At 38.0% G+C, this 6,000-nt stretch overlaps 1 long non-coding RNA gene across 4 annotated transcripts in view; it reads right to left on the bottom strand.

Annotated features, from left to right (window-relative positions):
- Window positions 1-2,489: 2,489 nt before the first annotated feature.
- Window positions 2,490-6,000, bottom strand: part of LOC143691706 (uncharacterized) — a 39,389-nt gene continuing 35,878 nt past the window's right edge. For all 4 annotated transcript variants that reach the window (XR_013179666.1, XR_013179664.1, XR_013179665.1 and 1 more), the window contains one exon: window positions 2,490-2,848. This is a non-coding gene — a long non-coding RNA (uncharacterized LOC143691706). The remainder of the gene's footprint in view (window positions 2,849-6,000) is intronic.

Genomic DNA, 6,000 nt, shown 5'->3' with positions numbered 1-6,000 from the left:
TGCCAGCAGCCTTTCCTCAGAGAAAGTATCTCCCTCTTGATGTCTAAATTTGGACATTTTCATGGCCTTACAACTGTACATTTGTAACCTAAAAAATCCTCTTTGTAAAAGCCAATCCTCCATTTCTTTGTAAAAGCCAATCCTCCATTTCTGGTATATTGCATTCCAGCAGCTTTAGCAAACGGAAACTATGGGAATATATTTCTCTCCATTGTTGTGGCAATATTTAATGTACTACATTTTATTCCTCTTTAACTTCAGTCTCCACTTGCCCTACCCTCTCACAGTCATCTCCTCACTCAATCATGTTGGAAATATGTCATGCTTCTCAAGAAACATTTCTCTCCACTGGAGAATAGCAAGATCCAAAGACTACATTTCTGAAATTCATTCTCAAAAATGTCTTAGTTACTCACTATCCAAATTTGTTGCATATATAAGGACTGAGGTAGGTACGTGTACATAGCATTCATTTCCTCTGTCCTAGAATCAGCATACTTTTTTCAAAACTTCACAACCACATATTAGTCTTCTTTTCTCTTTCCTTTTTTTTTTCACATTGACCTCCAAACATCCACTCAGTTATTATACAGACACACCAATACACATCACAGACTCCTTTCTCTCTTAAACAGTTTAGTACAGGAAGTACTTACACTAGACAGAATTACGTCTCAGAAAGATATCTGTGCTTTTTATTATTGAACTACTATCAGTTTTACTGATACTACATTTCAAGTACACATGCATGCACACAGACACATTCACAAACAGAAGGACTTGTCATTCTGTTTGAAGACTTATATACTACCCAGAAGCATGAAAATATTAAGCAGACATGGCTGATACTGGCCCCAGTCACATAGTATCTCTTTTCATTAAAACAGAACTTTTTTCAGCAGTAGAAGCATGGCAAGACCTGAAGGAGGTCCAGCCTTTTGGCACAGGAGTGCAGACACAGCTCTACTGTTCAACACTGAAATGCTATTTATTAGATAAACAGTACATTGAAACAGCCAAAGAACCTGCAAGGCCATTACAAGTTAACTTTTTTTTTGCCACCACTTATTTCCTTTTATGTTATCTCCTTAAAGAAGGACTTTCATACCAGAGCAACCTTGGGGAAAATGAGACCACAAAAAAGGCATTCAGAGTGGTGATTTTCTAAGCTCCCCCCTCCCCCCCAGTTCTATTATTTTAGATATTTCCTTATGAACCTCGACTTTCTTTCCCATAGCTATGCTTGGCCTCCTGGTTTGCAATGACGTTATGTCTGTGTTGGTGACTTCCCAAACTGCCATTAGAAAACTTGGTGCCACAAATTTAACTAAAGAGCTAACTTCTAGCCCCAGTTATCTTAAAAGAAATTACAATCTAGTAGGAATACAAGAGTGAAAATAACTACCATACACACTTCTAGATATGTATAAAAGAGAAATACAAATAAGTGAATTTAAAAATAAAAGATTACCTTTGGAAGAACAGGGGAAACATAGATGAAAGAAGTTTCAATGAAGAATGATGGCTTGAGCTGATTCTTAAAGACTCATTAAAGAATGGATAAAAGTTCAACAGGGTGAAATTGGAAAAGAAGATGGAAGAAAAGTCATGTGCAAACATCTGAAGCAAGCACATAAGATACATTTTCGGAGAACAGTAAATGGTCCAGTTGTATGACCATGTCCTACTTAGGCAGCACAGCAATGCCACCCATGTACTGCTTCCACGTGCTTCTTTCTCACCTCTGTATGTCTCTCCAGAGCTACATCATACCGATTAGAGTCCCAGGCTTGTAAGAGGAGGGTTCACATTGATTATAATTACCATGGCCCAAGAGACCTAAATCTGGAAAGAAATTAGGTTGCACCTAATTCTAATCTATAGAATTAGATCGTCTTAATTTTCCAGGCTGCTATGACAAATAGCATACAGTGGGTTGGCTTAAACAATGGGAATTTATTGGCTCACAATTTCAGAGGCAGAAGTCCAAATCAAGGCACTGACTGGAAGGCTGGTTTCCTCCTGGGATCAGTGGCATTCTGGCTGGCCAGTGATCCTTGGGTTCCTTGGCTTTTCTGTCACATGGCTATGTCCCCTCCTTTCTCTTCCAGGTTACCACTGACTTCCAGCTCCCAGCCCCTCCTGTGGCTCTCTCTGACTCTGGCTTTTATTTTCTTTCTCTTTATAAGGCCTCCAATAATCTGGATTATAAACCAATCTCATCCAGTTGGGCTATACCTTAATTAAAAACATCATCTTCAAGAGGTCCTATTTAACAATGGGCTCACATCCACAGGAATGTAGATAAAGACCAGGAACACATCTCATTGGGATAAAACCACCACAAAGACTGATTATGAGACTGTTAGAATAAATCAAATATATATTCCTAAATATTAATAAGAAATTTCAGACTCCTGAGTCTTATTGCCATTAGCTATAGAACAGAGTAAAGGCAATAAATATTTTTTGAAATAATGAATGAATGACAGAAAGAATAAGAAAAATTAAGTTTTTGCAGCTTGGTAAAAGTATAAGTAAACTGTTATATTTTGTTCAAACTACCTGGAAATGGAGTTGTTTCAAATTTGTAATATTTTTGCCAACATAAAGACATTAAAACATGACCCATTTATCCAAAGAGTATTCATACTCAAATATCCAACCTTCTTCTTGGGCATAAACACACTGATAGTTTAAGATGGGAAGAAATCCTTGGACCAGCTTCACATTCAATTTCAGGACTGTTGAGAATCAGCATATCCTTTTTTTCTTGTTTTAAATTCTTCTGAGGCCTCAAGTTTTCAAACTTTTCAAATGTTATGACAGTATTTATGCCTATAATTTCCTAAAATGACAAACAAAATAGAAAATGTAAGACAGAAGAAAATGCAACCACATCACAATTTATTTTAAAAGTCCTGGACTACTAAAAAAAGAGTAAATTGCTTTGTTTTTAAAGGAAAAATTTTCTTCAGTTCAACTTTAAGAAATGATTGATTGCAGTGATTTTATCTTGGTAGACTGCCTTCACTGAATTCAAGTGGCAGTTGGGGCTAAATAGTTTTATATCTTTTGGTATCACATGTCCGGCTTCTAATGCAATTATAAGTTTCTAGAGCCTGAATATAAAGAACTCATTTAGAACAGCTGTTAAGGTTGTTTACTATAGTCCATGCACACAGTTATTGAGAACTGTAAACTCATTCAGTTACTAATAGGCTGGTTTAAAAAAAAAATGAATAAACCTCTTGAAACACGGAGATTTTACTTTAACCAGTGTCTCAATGTTAAATTTTACTATTAGACAAAAATCTAAAACTGGGGTTTGATTTTGTGACATTACTGTGTAAATCTTTCATCAATCGGTATTTCACATTGACCTGGTTCTCTGGTGCTCACTAAACAGGCTTAGTAGATGAAAGCTAGGAAGGAGGTGCTTCTTTATCTGCTAAGAAAAAAATGACACGTGAATTCAGAACTGTGAGTCATAGAAAGGAATAGCTCACAGTAAATGCTATAATTGAAAAACAGCAATAATCCCAGGAAAACTCTAATCAGTGTCTTTTCAGTTTAGTTTGTGCTGGGGTCATTTTATACTTTCATTTACATACTTGACATTTTGTCCCTTGCTTTTCTTCAGCTCTTTTTTAAAAGAAAGAAAGGGTACATTTTATATTTCCTGCCTGTTACAGGAGTTGAAAAATCCTATGGCATTAAGTGTGAACCATCACCTGTCACAGTTGAGTGTTTTGGTTTCTGTGAGGAGAAATATTACCTAAATTAAACACCATTGGAATTTTTATGAAATTGCATTCATTTTTAGTAAGATCTTTCTTGATACATAGTCAAGTTGATATGCCCTTTTCCAGTCAGCTTCATTTCTATTACTAGGAATAAAAATAGATTACCACAGCTCTAATTCATCTACCAGTACTTAGATTGTTGTTCACCTAAACCTGGAAAATAACTATGAAAAATCATATATCTTCATACATGATATTTCCATATGAAATAGTGAGACTAGCTATCCTGAATGGTAAATTACTGGCAAGGTTAAGTTTAGTTGCAAAATAGTAGAAGTTGTACCATGTCCAATATTTTATCATATGTATTTTCATGTACGGCTATGTATATAATCCTCACCAAAATGGACAAAAAATGTTCAAGTATTACTGTCCTTGGCCTACTGCTCCCCAGGGGTTGTTGAATGGGGTGCACAGGAAATTCATGGCATTCTATTTCTGCCCAATGGGAACTCTATTTTCAGTTCTGACTTCAAGCAGAGTTGCTTTTATTGCCAAAGGAGGTTGAATACTACCCTCCCAGCACAATATATAGAATGTTGCTTCCAGACACCAAAGGTTACACATATGCAGGAGAACAGACTAGAGTTTGAGAGGGTGAGGATGCCATGAACTTGGAATAAGTGAATAAGGAAAGACTGAGAATAATCTGTGACTGCCACAGCAGACACCAAACTGTCATAGATCTCAGACAATTGGCTTTGGGGAGGACCAGAACTAGACTCGTTATGTAGTGGAAGGTTATTTAGTGGAATGGAGCTAAAGACTGTCCTCAAATTGCTTAAGTGTCTAAAATATAGTCAGCACTCACAAATGACCATTGTTTGGTATCATCTTCATCGTCATCATCATCATCGCTACTGGGAAGCCCTAGGTCCTATTCATGGGCATTATTACTCTTAACTACTCAAAAAAAGAGGAAAACTTGAGGCCTATTCCTGAAAAGCATTCACCAAACACTTCTTCAACTACAGAGCAAGCTCAGAACATAAGAAAACAATATGCTCTCCACCTTTTGAACACTGTGAGACCAGTGTGTCCTGTTGATTAGATCCACACATCTGTGAGCATGGTGGTCTGGGTTGGAGAGCTCACACTGGAGAGAGAAAAGCAGACCTTCTTCTCCCCTCCCCTGAGATCTGCTGCTGCTTGACCCCACTGCAGAGCCTTTTGCCTTCCTTGCTCCGTCCCTCCCAATGTTCCTCCTTTATGTGTATAGTCCCTTCAGAATAGGAGGAAACAGGGAAGAGAGTTTTTACCCCTTATTTGCTAGAAACAAAAGTCTTCAGAGGGGGTGCAAAGGTAGGTCAGCGGTAGAATTCTCGCCTGCCATCCAGGAGACCTGGATTCAATACTTGGCACATGCACTTCCCAAAAACAAGCAAATACTCACATGGAAAAAATAATGAAATATGAACCTGGGCATATAGCATACAAAAAGAAAGAAAGGCCTCAGAAAACTCCAGAAGGGCTTTGGCTTGTATAACAATTGTATTTTGTTTCACAGTGAACAGGTAACAATAGAAGGATAGAAGACATTTTGACACCAGTAGAGGCAGCTAAAAAAAAAAGTAGGTGGACCATTCATTTGGGTACATGAGAAAACTACAGAAGAGTCCCAGGTGTCTTCCAGAATATCCCTCAGAGATTGGCACCAGAAAGGGGCCCACAGTTGCCTCCCGAACTCACCTACTACCTCAACTGCCCTCACCACCCAACCTCCACACCTCTTAAGCCCATGCCACATTCCATAGGGTCACTGACTGTGGCTTGGGAAGTGAGTCTCTACTCATAACTCTCAAACATTTAAGGAGAAGGGAGAGGCAAGAATAAGGAGAAGGGAAAAATAAGAGAGTTTAAAAAAAAAGAAGAAGAAGAAGAGGCTGAGGACAGGAGAAAGTTATGGCATTCTTGTCAGCCCCATTCATGCTCTCATATGCTGGTGCCCAGAACAGCAAAGTTCCTTCCTGGGGGTTACACAGCCTTTGGGAGCACGAACTCCATACATGCTATTGTTTTTAACAGAGTACATTCTGAGTTCAGTTGGGACTCAAAACATTTTTACAAAATGTTTTGTTTTCCTGACCACTTGTGATAGGATGAATGACAGCCTCCCAAGGATATTCATGTCCTAATTACTGGAACCTATGACAACGTTGCCTTTTATGAAAAAAAGGAGCTTTGCAGATGTGAT

The sequence above is a fragment of the Tamandua tetradactyla genome, chromosome 7 (genome assembly GCF_023851605.1).
Source record: "Tamandua tetradactyla isolate mTamTet1 chromosome 7, mTamTet1.pri, whole genome shotgun sequence".
Classification (NCBI taxonomy): domain Eukaryota; kingdom Metazoa; phylum Chordata; class Mammalia; order Pilosa; family Myrmecophagidae; genus Tamandua; species Tamandua tetradactyla.
Note: the sequence above shows the minus strand (reverse complement) of the source record. Positions and strands in the feature narration are given on the sequence as shown.